At 33.1% G+C, this 16,553-nt stretch overlaps 1 long non-coding RNA gene across 9 annotated transcripts; it reads right to left on the bottom strand.

Moving 5' to 3' along the window:
- Positions 1–264: 264 nt before the first annotated feature.
- Positions 265–14,029, bottom strand: LOC110712131. Of its 9 annotated transcripts, none has more exons than XR_002509502.1 (11): positions 13,805–14,029; positions 10,969–11,251; positions 9,551–9,649; positions 9,384–9,447; positions 8,446–8,509; positions 8,145–8,183; positions 7,240–7,404; positions 7,052–7,161; positions 6,423–6,577; positions 1,978–2,115; positions 265–670 (listed from the first exon to the last, which is right to left on the bottom strand). It is a non-coding gene; the product is annotated as an uncharacterized LOC110712131 (long non-coding RNA). The 9 variants fall into 9 exon arrangements; XR_002509508.1 differs by adding an exon at positions 9,269–9,324 and having other exon boundaries at positions 9,406–9,437; positions 10,969–14,021; XR_002509504.1 differs by having other exon boundaries at positions 10,969–11,082; positions 13,805–14,020.
- Positions 14,030–16,553: the final 2,524 nt, after the last annotated feature.

The following is a 16,553-nucleotide window of genomic DNA, read 5'->3' on the forward strand; positions in this document are numbered from 1 at the left end:
AGAACTAATATATTTAGGATGAGAAATAGATTCCCTCTAGTCTCAAAGAAATATTAATATATGGTCCTAACTAGGAAGGGAAGAGAAAGCAGTAACAAAAATACATATAACCTATGAACTTTAGAAACCAGACATGAACTATAACTGTGAACAACATTTCTGATCTTAATTGAAAATCAACTAAAAAGAAATGCAAAGATTTCAAGTTTGGCAAGTACCTAGACAGGCCTTTAAAAGGTTTAAACCCGTATAAACGCCTCATGGTGAAGTCATCGATTGCACAATTTGCATTACCAAAGTATGACAAACTAACACACCAAAGGCATGTCAAATATCGTTTTTAAACAATGATTGCTGGAATTCACATAAAGATTAGACAGACAAATCAACTTCCAACGAATTCAGATTGAGCACAACCAAACTAAAACTAAAAATAACAATGATATAATCAAACAATACTAGAGTATTTTGTCAAATCCATATCTCTAAGTAAAGCCTTTAGCTACAAGCCTTGCCTAGTATCTCTCAAGAGAACCATCATCTTTTAACTTTACATCCTTCAACATTTTCCCAAAACAAATTGTTAATGATCATTGTATCTGCAAGAATATGTTTTCTTTGACCTCCAGGAAATCATCTTTTATGTAGAGGAGTACACACGATATTACACCTGCATCATACAAAATTATGCATTACAGTCAATTATCTAAAAGAGAGAGTAACTTTGATTGTTGTGTAATTCCACCAATAAGAGAGAGAGTGCAAGAGAGAAGAGAGAAAGATTAACAACCAATAATAATTGGCAGATTCAAATACTCAATGGCTTTTCTTTAAGTCATCAATAGTTCAAAAATCAGCAATGTATCACCCTTTTTTTCTACAAATATAGATAACAAGCTAAGCATAATCAACTCAAAATATCTAAACCTACTCCAAAATTTAAAAGCCCACATCACAAATTAGAGGCCGAATACATTCACTCGAAAAAGTGTTTTTTTTCATGGGAAAGTTTTGAGGGTCACAACTCACAACTTTCTAAAGAAAAAGGCACCATGTTATACCAAGGTGAAATAAGAAATTCATCCATACAGGGCAATAATTCTTAAAAGAAAGGCGAAGAGAATAAACACCATTTTTCAGAATTCCCATATCTTAAGTTGCAGAATCACATCAAGCTAAGCATTGGAAAATACATGCCCACGCCTTGCCAAGACCCTAAGCAAATATTTAAGTAAAAAAAATCCTAATGTGACCCACAAAACTTCACATTCCCTTCTGATGGATCAAGAAATTAAGTGGACATAGGACGAAATTACATCAATCAAAGCAAAGATAAATCACGTGAATGAGAGCATGATCAAGTCAAATTCTGATAATGATGATACAAATGGAAGCAACACGGTACCAAGTTTGGAAAAGTCAGCCGAGCAATCAGCAGAGTACCAAAATAGTCCATGTGCCTTTGTTGGAATTTAACTATGTTCAAGGTAAGAGGAATTGAATAAAATGGAGTAGTCTGGGTTTTCTGTTAACAAATCCTTCAAACCCAGTAAAGAAAAAGAACCTTACTTTGTATATCTATTGCAACTGAAAAAATAATATTAAGGACAACATAAATCAGTAGAGACTGAAAAGAGGGCATACAAATTCTACGGGTAGGGTCCTTTTTGGTTCTATTGCCAAGATGCTTATTTTAGTAAATAATCTTAATCATCAACATTTATATATGGTTTGGACGGTCAAATTGTGTTAATTTCAAGTAGTGTTTGGGTAGAGAGATTGATTCAAACAGGGTAAGGAAATTGGAAAGATATTTAGGATATCGACAGTCATCTTTAATATTATCAAAGATCATCCCAGAATGAAAGCAAAAGTCAGTCTCCATATTTAGCTAAGAAGATTCTCCTAATTTCAAAGATTTTGTTTGATAAATTTATATATTGTACCAACTCAAAACAAGGGGACATCTCCACTCACCACAAGTACTATCAAGACGCCTAGGGAGAGCATGGGGGACGCCATGAAGATCTTCTGATTATGACTAAAAGTATCCTCATATTGCTTAAGGTTCTCATACAAATAGTAACAGCCAAAATTACCTTGCTTGCTTCCCACCTTAAGAAAAAAATGACAATCAAAACTTTATTAGAAAATTTTGGCCCATAGATAAGGGAATCGAGAAATACTTAATACTAAAATTTTAATTATCTTTACTAATTTAATGACATAAAATAACGGGTTTCAGAAAGAAAAGAAAAACACTTAATAAAAGCACATAGCCAAATACTACTTTTATCTTTTGGGGAACGGTAAAGGATTAATTAGTACCTAGAACATTAATGCATATAGGCTACAGCATTAAGGTTTCTCCTATTCAAATTTAGTAGCAAAAAGAAAATGGTAAGATGATCAAAGGATTACTAAATCTAATTTTGTTATGTATTCATTAGGCAAAGTATATCACTGAAGAAAATTTCTAAAATTTACCCATTAACAATTCATGTTCTGTACTAAAACAGTTAACTAGAAAGAAAATACAACAAATATCAAGTTACAAACATTCTAAACAAACTCATATGTACTTTGTACACAATAAACTGAAAGGTAGCTAAGGGCAATGAAATTTTCAGTTTGCAGTGATGATGAGTGCCATTTATGGCACTCAAATGGTATTATTTTGGGATGATTTTAGTTGCTTTAATAGCTTTCTTTATGTTTGTTCCCATAGTTTTAGTCTTTTATTCTCTAGTTGGTCTCATTCTAGTCTTTTCTACCTTTTTCTTGTATTTTTGTGGATTTTATCATCTTTCCCTTTTTACCTGTTTTCCTTTCTTTATTTTAAGGTTTAAGGTGAAGTCCAAGGCCCTTCATGGTGATTCCTCGGGTTAGAAGATGCTCAAAGTGCAAGGTGGAAGCTCTCATATAGCTCATAAAGCAAGGGATGGCTTACTCTAAGACTTGATGCTTGCGCCCTTATGCTGCACTCACATGAAAGTATGGTGTTGAACCCACCGTAAACTCATTTTGGGACTACCATCCCCAATGACAATCAAGAGGAGCGCACCTCTTGCATTGAAGAACGCACGGAGGAAGTCCCCTGTTCTAGTGGCGCGGGCCTGAGCTCCCTATTCCGTACCCCATTTTTCGCGACCGCGCCATCCGGAGAGAGGGCGCGCCTGTACAGGCTTCTTTTGGACGTTCACTTTATTTCTCCTTAGTTAGTATTCTAGAAAAAAAGAATTCATTGATATATTTGGAGAGAAGCTAGGGAGAGAAGTTTTTGGAGTTAGTTTTCTAGTTCTTAGATTTTAGAGAGAGAAACTTGAGAGAATTGGATGATTTCTACATTTGATTTCCTTCTACTTTGAATGCAACCACAGTTTCTTTGATTTGATCAAAGTTTGTAAGACTCTTCTTCTTCTTCATTCAATCTTTTGCATTTGATTTCAATTAATTGTTGCAATCTCAAGTTCATTGATTGGTTTGATTCCTTATTGTTTGTTTTGCAATGATTATGATGATTTTGATAATTAGTTTAGTTTGGTTCTTCAATTTCAACATGCTTAGTGAGTAGATTCCTTGCTAGGGAGATGGTGAAGCATGAATGAATGATGGATTATTGCTAATTGATGGATTTTGATTGATTGAATGTTATGATTAAATTGGTTGATAGAATTGTGCATGTGGTTGAATTGTTAAGGAGTAGCTAACCTTGATTTTCAAGCTAGATTGCATTGTGATTCTTAATGACACGAACCATTGATTTAGGGATTGCAATTATTGATTGAATTTGATTTGTGATTGTTCTTGCTAGTCATTCATACAGGAAACCTAGTTTGACTTCTAGGAGATAACCCTTTGAGTTATCTTGATTGCAATTACTATCCTCCTTTACAACATTTGGTTGATTAATTTCCCCTCAATTGGCATAACCATCATGATTGTATGTGGATCCTATCCCTAGTTCTTTTGATATTGAATTCCCTCTTTAGTCTAGTTGTTTGAGACCATAGTTAGTCATATTCAACATCCTTCTTATTCTTCGGAATAGCTTGACCTTAGGCTATAGTAACCTATCTCCCATTCCTCGTGGTTCGACCCTTGGCTTACCCTATACTTGGTTTAGGATTGGTCGAGTGTTTATAAATTTGTTGATAAGGTTTTAAGCATTTAACGATGTGTTTAGACCCTCTATCAAGTGAACATATTTATATGTATGGTCATGGCACTAATGAGAAACATACAAAAAAATATATAGCAATAGCGTGCAGCAAATAAAAGTATTTTAGTTAGTGGTTTTAGGAATTACTTTTGATTAGGTGATACGACTTTAGCCTGTCAACAAGCAGCTAAAACAGATGTGAAGAAAAATTACTAATTAATCATTGTCGTTGGTGTTGCTATACATAATGCATTTTCCTTCTTATCTAGTAATGGAGCTATACATAATGCATTTTCCTTCTTATCTAGTAACATTTCCAAGTAAATGAACTTTTCTTGCCAGTGTATCATTGTCATAAACATTTTTAAAGGAGTCCTCCATGATGGAGATTTTTTTCAAAATAAGAACCTCTACAAAGAAAATAACACAATCCTGCACAAGAAACCCTGAGTCTTGATCTAGTTAGTGTAACAAATTCATGCCAATCCTTGGCAGCTTTGGAGTAGCGATTTTGAGATTCTTTAGTCACATATTTCTTCTCCATCTTCTGATTCACAACTGATAGTCTAATTAACAAAGAAATTCCAATCACTAGAGGTATTTCGTGAATTTGTAACCTCAAGAAAAACAGAGAGATGACAAGGAGACTGAGACTGCCTGATAGCACAAGAGTGTAAGATTTTGAGGGAATTAGGAAGATAATACCATCACAAAGTGTAAGGTTTTGAGGAAATTGGGAAGATAATACCATCACTAAAATTTAGAGCCTAATAATTTGAGGAATGAAATAAACTTGAAATACCTAAAAGGCCAGTAATATACACTTGCACCCACATCCCCCTCCAAATAATGCAAAAGGACATGAATTGGGAGGAATGACACTTCAAATCACAGGTTCATAAGGTTGGGTCCATGACACTTTCCACTAAAAGTTTTGAATGTAAAATAAGTTATTAAATAACTCCTCACAATAGTTAGTAATATATACAACTGATTAGGAAAAGATAAAGCTTGCATCTTGTTGGCATAAGCTTAATAGTTATTGACAAACATCTTTGAAGAATATTTTACATGAACATGATTTGAAATACCGAAAAAGGTGAAAATCATAATCTGTCTAATTCAAATAGAACATTAAGATATAAGATTTCCCACAAACCAAACAGGGCCTTCATATGCATAAGCACATCAACATCAAAACAGAAGATATATATGAGAAGCTCAAAAAAAAAAAAAAAAAGTTGTGAAGATTATAGACTCACATGCCTCGAGGATATAAAATAAAGCAATAGTCTTGATTGCCAATATGAAATTTCCTACTCTTAATGCAGAGCTTGGTTATCTTTCTTTTCTTCATTAGGTCCTAGAAGCTCCTTCAATCTGGTAAGATTATCAATCCTCCAAGTGATGAACTTCCCACTATGGCTATCTGACTTCCTTGAGCCACAACTTGCCGTCCTCACTTCTAGAATAGTCCCATTCTTAGAAAAACTATTAAACTCCTAACAAAGTGGAACGAAGTGCTGAAAACCTCATTATCATCTACCTAAAACCCCTCCGGCATACACACACACAAGTTTTCATTTTATATATACATGGTTTACATGGCTTTCAACGATCTAAACTATTAGCTAATTATTTTCAGACCTTAAAACATAACACTACCTTTAGCAAAGCTATCTGACCACACAACAAACACTCAATACCTTTTATTCTCAACAAACATCAGTTCATCACCATAACTACAAGCACAAAAGTGAATAGCCCAGTGGCACAGTGACACCTAACAATGAACATTATTTTCAGAATAGACCTCATTCTTAAATTGAACCTAAATTTCTAGAACCATAACTTATTATACCAAAACATGGTCCATTGACCATTATAATTGTTGATAAACATTTCTTCGCAACTTTCTAAATAGTCATCCACAACTAACCTCTCTATCTCTCACCCCGTTAGTGCTCTCATCGGCCAAGAGAAATATTTGTCAGTTAATTATGTAGAAAATACTTGTGGTAATCATCTTACTATAGTTGCAGTTCTAGTTTTCTTCCTTCAACATAATTTTTTTGTTTACTATTTTTTTTTAAAAATAAATTGGGTTCATTTTATGTGGGTATGGTTGTTTGTGTGGTAATTATATCAACAACTACTTTGGTAAAAAAAAGTACCAAGAAAACAGCAAATATGTCGAATAATAAAGATACAACAGAAGAAAGAAAAAGAAAGTGAGGACTGAGGAGTGAATGTAGATTACCTAATCTGCAAAAGCTTTGGAGAACATCATTCGATGCCAAGGACATAGTTACGACATCAGATGAGAGAAGATAACCTCCAAAACTTGCAACATCATATCCCACATCAAGAATAGTCCCCAGCTTGTCTTCATGGTTAATGACATTAGTTGAGCACCTGCCAATACAGAACACATTTGCATTCAAAACTCAGATATTCCATTCAATCATTTGAAAAAAACGGTAAGCCTATTCTAGATTTGTGAAATGGGTATTAAACCTATGACTACAATATTCTTATTCAACCATAAAGTTAACAAATAAGGTGAGCTTAGCTGTGCCTAAACCATGGCTACAATATTAGAGCTCAACCATCAACTAAGCATTCTTCATACATATAATTGAACAATGTCAGAAACCTCCGTCTACCATAGGCCTTAGTGCCTTACAAAGCTATAGAAGAATATGAAAGACTACATATACATCCACAAACAGTAATCAAGACATATTATGCTTCAATATTAACAGAAAGAGCAGTAAAAAGCTACTATTATTATTATTATGAACATAAGGACACCATTAACTTTGGATATAAATACATATATAACACCAAAGCAAAGTAAGAAATGCTATTCAGAAATGAAGGGCTTACGTTTGCCATTGCAGCAATATACTTGCCAACACCATAATGAAAGTGAGTGCCTCCACCAGGAAATTAGCTTTCCACACTTTATCTCTACTTTTAGGCCCCTTAATCGAAACCTACATGGTTAGAGGAGCTATATAAATAAAATTTACAGATATACTATCTCATAATAAAGATAAAGGGGCAATCCTCACTTTATATCCATGTGGCAGAGGAATCAAACAATTATAGCGCCTTTTTAGAGGATGGCAATGCCTTTCATAGTGTTCCATCAAAGGTAAATCCAACTTCAATCTCGGTTGGTGTAAAAGATGTATGTCCGAACATGGAATCAATTCTGAAGACCGATCATTACAGACCTTAAGGATTAGAAGCAAACAAAGTTAAGTAGTGTACAACCTCTTCCGGTTTCTTTTATAAGTTGTGTTACTCAGACTTGACCACGGTGGACATCATATAAACACAATTACAATTTAACTATTTTCTAGAAATCAGACGATCATGACCAAATCCTCTATTCTTATTTTCCCTGTATGCAAAACACAAGACTTTATAGTGTTTTTTTTCTATTATGGATTTATTAATCAGGCATCTGGAGAATCTGATATTGTGACCAAGATCAGCTCATCAGTCTTATTTACTGTACCTACAAGTGTGGTAAGTAGCTCATACACAATTTAATTTGTAAAACAGTTAATGAAGACAAACTTCCAGCTAGTTCTAAGACTACTAACTTTGAAAATTCATTTAAAGTTCCAATCGATTAAGTAAGCATACAAGTCACATGAAACTAATATACCTTTAATTCCAGGCTTAAAGCAATAGTATTAGCTAGATAAGTTATAATTAGTTATTATTTCTCAAATGTTTTTTTCCCTACCTAAGAAATGACTATATTTTCCATTTGAATACATAGTCCATGATATTTCTTTTTTCTCTTCTTTTTCACCTCGTAGAGTCATAGAACTATTTAGATAAAAGACCATAATTCTACTTTTTTAGAGCTCTGTTACTCATTATCTTTCTCCCAGATAATTACATCATAATAAAATATCAAAACCATAAGAAAAAAAAGAGGTGAATTCAATTAACTGCTCACCCTCACTATTTCTCAAGATACCACCTCCACCTCGGGACCCTGGTAGCAAAGAAGTCATTAGATTCTGACCATTGTTTATCTACTCATTCTTTTTATCTAAATTCTAGTTGAGAAGGAAATTAAAGCTCACTTCTACAGAAAAAATTCCAAAAATAAGCAGCTGTAAAAGGTATCATTAAAGAAAAAAGAATATATTTGGAATGAACTATAAATTTTTCTTCTACAAATTAGTTATGATTAATCAAAGTTCATTTAGAACCATTAACCAAAAGAACAAATATATAGTACAAGTAAAATCAACCTTCAGTGATTAGGCATCCAAGACCATAGATACCAGTTGGATGGAACTGCACGAATTCAAGACCCTGTAAAACAACAATTAAGCTTAGATTTTGAACTTTAAAGCCACAAAAAAAAAAAAAAAAATTAATTAAACACTAATGAGCTGAAATTTCGAGTTCAATTAAGCTTTGATGTTTTTCGTTGTCTTTGATCTTTCTCCCTCCTCCCTTCCTATTTATTTTCTGGAATCCTCTTGCAATTTCCATCCCAAACTCCAGATATTCATGATTTCTCTATTTTTTAAAAACTTGAGCCCCAAATATTATAATCTTACCCGAATTCAAAGAAACTTAAGCTCTGATTTCATCCACGTCGATTTTCTAATTACACTGGGTTTTAGTTCCCCCCCAACTGTACTTCTTGATAAATCAAATAATCAAACCAAAATAAACAACCACATTCATTCAACTTATCACGCATCAATTTTCACATAATTCCATTATCTTAATTTGCATCACTCAATTCCCAAATCACAACCTTCCATTAAACAAAATTCCACCAGATTAGTATTGTCATGACTAGTATGATATAATGCCTGATTTTGCAAGAATTCAAATTGTGTATGATGACAAAGAGATTTAAGTGGAAGCTTGATTTTGCAGACATTTGTTGTCAATATTTACACTGGGTTTAGTAATAATCTGATTTCTCACTTATTTCTAATTTTTTTAACTTAAAAGATGATTTTATAATGAATCAACTAGAAAGTTAAAAGCAGAAAGAGATTCTCCCGAATATAGTTTAATATTAATTTCTAATTTGAATGTTATTTACTTCAATACCTCAGGAATCATTTTGCAACCTTGCACCTTATCAGTTACCCAGAGTTCCCATGCTTCTGGTTGTTAAGATATAAGTTAGCAGAAAAAGATGCAGATGAATAGAAAATATAATTACCAAGGCCATGTAGCTTGTAAACCTTTAATTGCCACGGTCCCAACAATAGCACCCCTTCAGTGACCTTAGTAAACATTAGTCATGCAACAATCAAGCACCAAATTACAGAAAATGCAAAGTTCAGATACTGCTATCAAAATCAATTAAAATAGAGAAAGGATGCTGACCTTGAGGACAGAGAAAATATATAGAAGTCCCTGACACCGCCATGTGGAAATTCAAAGAGGTTGTGGTAGCTACCATTGAAACCCTCCTTAGTATGTACTCTATTAGGAAAAAAATGTTTATAGCTAGGAAAAGGTTGAACTTAAAACCATAGGAAATCTATCAGTAATTTGCATAAATTAGGATGTCACATGCTCCAAATCTATTTCTTTAAAAATCCATTAATCAATATAATAACTTCATAGTTTTTTTAAAATCAATTTTATATAGCTGCTTTCTGATGATTAGTAACTTGATAATATTGTTATGGTTAGTATGATATGATTAGTATGATATGATGCTTGATTTTGCAGGGATTCAAATTGTGTATTGTGATAAGGACTTTTTGTGAGAACTACCTTATACAAGTCAGTTTTTGTGAAAAACTACTTTATTAAAAAAATGTTGTAAGAAACTACCTTTTAAACAATAGATGTTGTAAGAAACTACCTTATAAAACAATTAATGTTGTAAAAGCTATGTTTTTGCCGAATTGTTGCATTGAATAAGAGACGTTTAATGACCCATTTTCAATCATTTTTTCTCCTTTTTCCACCCAATTTCTCCATAGCCCCCTTATAGTCCCTAATTCCCCTTCTCTTTCATTGTTAAAATTAAGCACATGGTAGCAACTTACAACATTTAGTTTTTATAAGGTAGTTTCTTACAACAATTTTTTTATAAGGTAGTTTTTCACAAAATTTGATGTATATAAGGTAGTTTTTCACAAAAAGTCCTTATAATAAAGTGATTTAAGTGGAAGCTTGATTTTGCAAAAACTTGAGCTTTTTTTTTTGTCTATAAAGACCTAATAAACTATATTATTAGCCATTGGATCTCTGATAATCAAGTTGTGACATTTTTTAAACAATTGGTTTATTTTACGTTTCTTTTAACATTTGATGAAGGAAAAAACATAGAAACATAACAATACCTCAAATTAGAAAATGATCAAGGTTTCTTGTAGCTTGTGTGTTTTACCTCAATGATAAATTTTCAATGGCCACAACAATATTCCGTAAAATTTCCAGCATTAATAATAACTGTTTAAAAAGATGATTCAAGAGAAACTTCATAATAAAGCAGCCAAACGAAGCAATTGAATTATTCGAAGACTAATTTCTCAAATGGCAAGATACATCTTTTCATGTATCAATCTGTCAATATCCAAATCTGTCTAGCACAGTTTCACAAAGTTAATACATATACAAGGTAACTGTAGCTCTAGCTTTAACTTTTCATATGGGCATTAGTTTAAAAGAACATAATGAGAGCATTGATAGTGCAACAAAAAGTGATATAGAATCACAATTGAATGAGAACATAAATATAAGGTTACAACCTAACAATACGATTACTTATGCATAAAATCATATATTACCAGATATAATCCTTCCATCAAGGCAAGAACAACTCCTTTAAGCAATGTGACCAACAACCAAAATTCATCTTCCTTAGTCATATAAAGTAGTAAACCAGCTATGAACCCCATACCCTGCATTCCAGACAATAGAAACATCAATAAATCTATAGTTGACACATTGTACTCACTTGAAAGGATGTTACAAGACATAATAAACCTGAACATATCCAACATCTCTGTCATAAACATAATATGCTTTTAGAATGATGTAAAGTGATCTCTAACCAGGACCATGCTTTTGCTGGAAGAAGACATTAGACGGGAAAGTACGTGATATATCTTGAATAATGTCTAGCTCTGATGCCGAAGTATAATATATGACTAGTTGGTGCAGTAGAAAATAGTGAGTGACATCAACACATGTAGCATAATAGGGAAAATGAACAAAATGGAAGTGAAAAGAGCATTATCATCCAAAAAACTTTACAAATACTAAAACCAACTCCAAATATTGAGTTGTGAGGTACCAATTGGTTATAAAGTCAATTAATATACACACAACCAGATAATAGAAATCCATTGACATTCTTGAGTCAAAACAACAACATGCTTAAGTTTAAGAATTAGAGTTAACACATTTGACAAATGACACTAGCAACATAGATAAATAGGTAATTATCATAATTTGCTGATGTAACATAAAATTGACCTGCTAATCATCATGACACACACACATCTGAATTTTGTAAGGGTACACCCTACTCTACCTAAAAAAAGCAAAAGATAAGGCCCGTTAACTTTAGATCTAGCTCACTAACGCAAGAGCATTATAACAGTGACTTTCATGTCATCAAATGGGATCTACATAACTTTTGTGCACTACAGCTAATGAGATAAGCCAGAGATAAAATATACCACACTATAAAACAAATCAGACATTTCTCATTTAAGAAAAGGGGTCAAATTTCACTCAACCTTGGCAATAACCAAGAAATACAATACCTATAGTGTGGCAAAGGTGCTTGAAAAAAATCTGGAACTAAAGATAGTAGCACGTTGACGAATTTGAAACTGCAGATTGCTATAGACCACTTCAACATGGGTAGGAGAAAAAATAGCAGACTACGATGTCTCTTGATTTCATAGAAGACTATTTGGTAAACCAAATACTAGATAAGTAAGATAACTACTGATAGAAAAATAGGTCGATCCAAAAGATACCAAGAGATTCTTTAACAGCTACAAGATCAATAAGTCAATCACAGGAACTATCCCAAAGAACATTGGAATTGCTATACACATTAGATCTAAAGCTCAATCAAACAACAGTCATTGCCTCTAAACTCTTCCAAAGTACAATTAGTTTATAAAAGCTTGAGCCAATTCTATTAATTAAAATTTAAAATATTGAAAATAGAAATTCATTCCTAGCGATAATAGATTTATTTTCCAAATGACACAGAAAGATCATCATAATCGTACAACCTAGGGTCTAATTGGACCTTGACAAGTTTATTTCTCTCCATTATAAGATAAGATGAAGGTGATAAATTGTACGCATGAAACTTCTCGAAAATTCAGCAATAATGCCCAAAGTCCAAACCCAATGCCTTTATATAAGCTCCTTCTCTAAGTAAGGGGGTTTATTGTAAACAACCTTTTCTATGGGAAGTTTGATCAGGACATATACATGCTAAAGTATGAAGATTTTAACAGTTTATAATCCCCAAATTTTTATCCTTATTCTCTTTATCTTGCCTTGAGAATAAAAGTTTTACAAGTAATAAATAAACTTTAAACTTCTTCCGTTCATCCGCCTCTTTCCAACAACTAAAGTAGTTCTTTTTAACTTCCAAAATTTTCAAAAATACAAAGAACATAAAAGCCATAGATGAAAGCTTCTCCTTTTCTCACATCTTTCCCAACCCACAAAAGAATGCAGCACACACAAATGAAGCAGAGCACACACGAATACACAATCAACATTATGATGAAGCAAGATAAAGTATAAATGGATAAATCCCAATAACATTCATTAAAATCCACAAGAAGCATTCACACAACCATATCTATTCCTCAAATACATTCATAAAAATCCAAAAGAAGCATTCAAAAAACCATATCTTCCTCAAATACATTCATCAAAATCAACAAGATGCATTCACACAATCATATCTACTTCTCAAACACATTCATCAAATCAACAAGATGCAGCCACACAACCATCTGATCTATTCCCCAAATATCACCACGAGACCTTGCTAGGCATCAATTTACTAAGATACAAACATTCAATACTGCAATCTGCACACATCATTCATGAATAATATAAAGTACATAATTCAGCCTACCAAGCAAGCTAAGTATTCAAATAATCAAATATAGAAATGACAAAGAAAACAACTAAATATATAAGATTAGAGCAAATTTGACAATACTTAGAAAACAGAATATGTTGATAATGTCACTTATACACCTGAAAAACCACTCATATATTCAACAATGTTTCCATGTATAAACCAGACAAAATTCATCTTCACCACCCAATAAGTTTCAACCCAAAATATGTTCCATCATCATTGCTCATTTTGGCTCTATGCAAGAACTCTAACAAATCTCGTCTACATCGTTATCCTTTTCGACTCTCTTTACACCTTAACAATCAAATTAAAAATAGGATAACATCAATTGGGTTGATTTTTATCACCCAATAGCTCGGACCCTCTATAATTAGTAACTTCATAGCTCAAATTCAACTCAGAAAGCAACCCCATTTGATTACCAGCAACATTTCGAACCCTAAATTCCCATTGAAAAGACCCAAACCCGAGACCCAAGAAATCAACTCACCCACCTCTTTTTTTCTCAATTTTCTCTCTCTACAAGCAATCTGAGCCGACCCAAACAGGTTCAAGCGCTTCTCCTTGGAAAATTGCCCACATTTCTCCTTCGAACCTTGAAGACAAGCAACCATTTCTCTTTCCTCACACTCGCTTCTCTCTTTAAAATCGATTTGCATGCTTCAATTCTACACACTTAAATAATTATCGAGTATGCGAACATACCTCGAATATGATCTCAAAATCGCCACGTCTATATGAAATCACCCACTTGGAAGTCTCCTACAACCCACAAATACCAAGAGACATTAATACCTATTCATATTAAATTTTCAGCAGTATATACACTCTTTAAAACACTTTTAAACCTTCTAAAACATGCTGAAAATTACTTAAAACCACTTACTTATATTCCCAATTAATGGGTAATTAAAATACTTTCAAGAAAACTTAATTCTAGCCTTTACATAAAAATTCTAGCAATATAAAAACTCTTAAACTTGCTTTAATTTAGTTTAAAAACACTAATTTCAATAGTTTTAATCAACCATGATTAACTTCCTTCATTAATCATCAATTTAGAAACCTAGGGTTTAACAATTTGGGGTTTTTCACACAAAACCAAATTTGAAAATTATATACATATTAATAATCATTAAAACATCATAAAATCATCACACACACCCAAGATCAACAATTAAACAAAGCTAGATTAATTTAAAACAAAGAGAAGAGTTTTTTTTATACACCACCGCACGCATGCACACCAGGGAGGGGCTGCTACCGGTTAATGCTTTTGGCGGTGGCCAGCCGGTGGGAAGTGGTGGTGGTGGTGTCCGGCCACCCTAGTGGTGCGTGTGTGTGTGAGTGTTTGTGTGGGAGAGGGGAAAAATTAAGGGAGAAAGAAAAATAAGAGAGAGAAAGAGAGTTTACCTTTGGGTATTCTCCACCTTGTACAAAGTCTAATTTACTCGTAAGATGGGTATTTGTACTCCCTCTCAAACCCTCCTAACTTAATTTTCCTTTTTAACCTTAATGATTCTCATTCCCATTCAAATTGGTAATTGACTTTAATCAAATCCTTTGGACTTTAAAACTCCTTTATAAATCAAATATGCCCCAATGTTTCTAAATTAATGAAATAAAATATTTTCAAAACCAAATAAATAAATAGTAATGGGTTTTTTAATAAATAAACCTTTATAATTATTAAAATACCATAAATAATTCATTTCAAATTGTTTAAGCACATCATATAATAATACTTTAAATTAATATACGAATAAAAATACGTGGTATTACAGCCAGAGCTTATCTAAGGAATCATTCGGAAAAGCTAAAAGAAAACCCTTCTCATCCTCAATAACCCACCAGCCGGGACCGTCCTTTCTTGCACGGACGTTCACCGTCAACTTATGGATGCACTGAAATACGAAAATATTGGGCTTGAATCTGAGGAACAAGCACACCCACAAGTACGACATCAGCTTTCGAATACTTAGTGGGGTCAGCAGAGACAACGAAATGTTGTTCCCGTTTAGGGCCGTTGCAAAGACTTTGGAGGCCCTATTCTAAACTAAAAAATGGGCCCTTAATAATTCAAAAATTATACAAATTTTTATTTTTAAACCTATTATTTAGGCGGTACACAATAGGATTACCCATACTTTATATATTGGAAAAATAATTAGCAATTTGATAAGAATAATTATGAAAAATCAAAATTAATTGCTCAAATGCTCATTGCCATTGTTACGGAATACGAATCGTTTGTATTTAATTTGGCTGAAATCAACTTTTTTCCGTTGAAAATTTTGGAATGGAGAAATATGCATTACAATATCATGGAATTGAATTGATGTAATTGTGAAAATACTAATTTGAATTGATAGAAGAATATGGAAAGTGTTAGAAATTAATATGGGAGCACGGATTAATGGAGGAAAATGAGCTTCGGAATTGGTAATTGGTAAAATGTTGGGCATTACAAATAAGGAGGCTTCTTGCAACATTAAAAAAAATCAAATAAGAATTGAAAAAAAAATTAAAAAATAGGCCCTTTAATAATCAGGGCCCTGTGCCAAGGAGCTCTTTGCACTCCCTATTCTACGACCATGTACCCGTTCAGCACCCCAATTACAAAGGGATGAAGAGGCAGTGGCGAATCGAGCATTTTATATATATGGGTTCAAATTAAATCAAAATTAAATAAATTAAATTTTAATTATTTATAAATTAACAAATTACATGAACTACATATATATTATATTGCTTATTATTGACCCATATAATTATTTCTTCATCTTTCAAATATTTGTAACAAGAATTTATTTTACAAGAAAAAAAAATAAGTGGGGTCAATTGACCCCATGCATTACCTTGAACATAGATCCGCCCCTATGAAGAGGGAAGCGGAGCCCATACTCCAACTGTCAGACGTATACGCCGATATACCGGCAGGAGGATTATGAATCCAATCAGTTGGCTTCGGCATTCAACACCAATACCCATTCTCATCCATGATGCCGTAAAAAATTTTGATTTGCCCGGCAAAGTTGTACAGGGCGTCGTTATTAACCCACCAATCATAGGGGACAAAATTCAAGATGCCATTTGTAGGGAAGATTTCAACACTCAACTTTGAGCCTCACTGTGATCATGCACTTAAGCATGGTGGCGTCCAAAGGGAAAGAAGCTAGAGATAAAAGAGTCGCCAACAAGTTTTAGGAACTTGTAAATCGTTCACGGGTGTGAAGGTTACAC

Source organism: Chenopodium quinoa, unplaced genomic scaffold (assembly GCF_001683475.1).
Source record: "Chenopodium quinoa cultivar QQ74 unplaced genomic scaffold, ASM168347v1, whole genome shotgun sequence".
In the NCBI taxonomy this organism is placed as follows: Eukaryota; Viridiplantae; Streptophyta; class Magnoliopsida; order Caryophyllales; family Amaranthaceae; genus Chenopodium; species Chenopodium quinoa.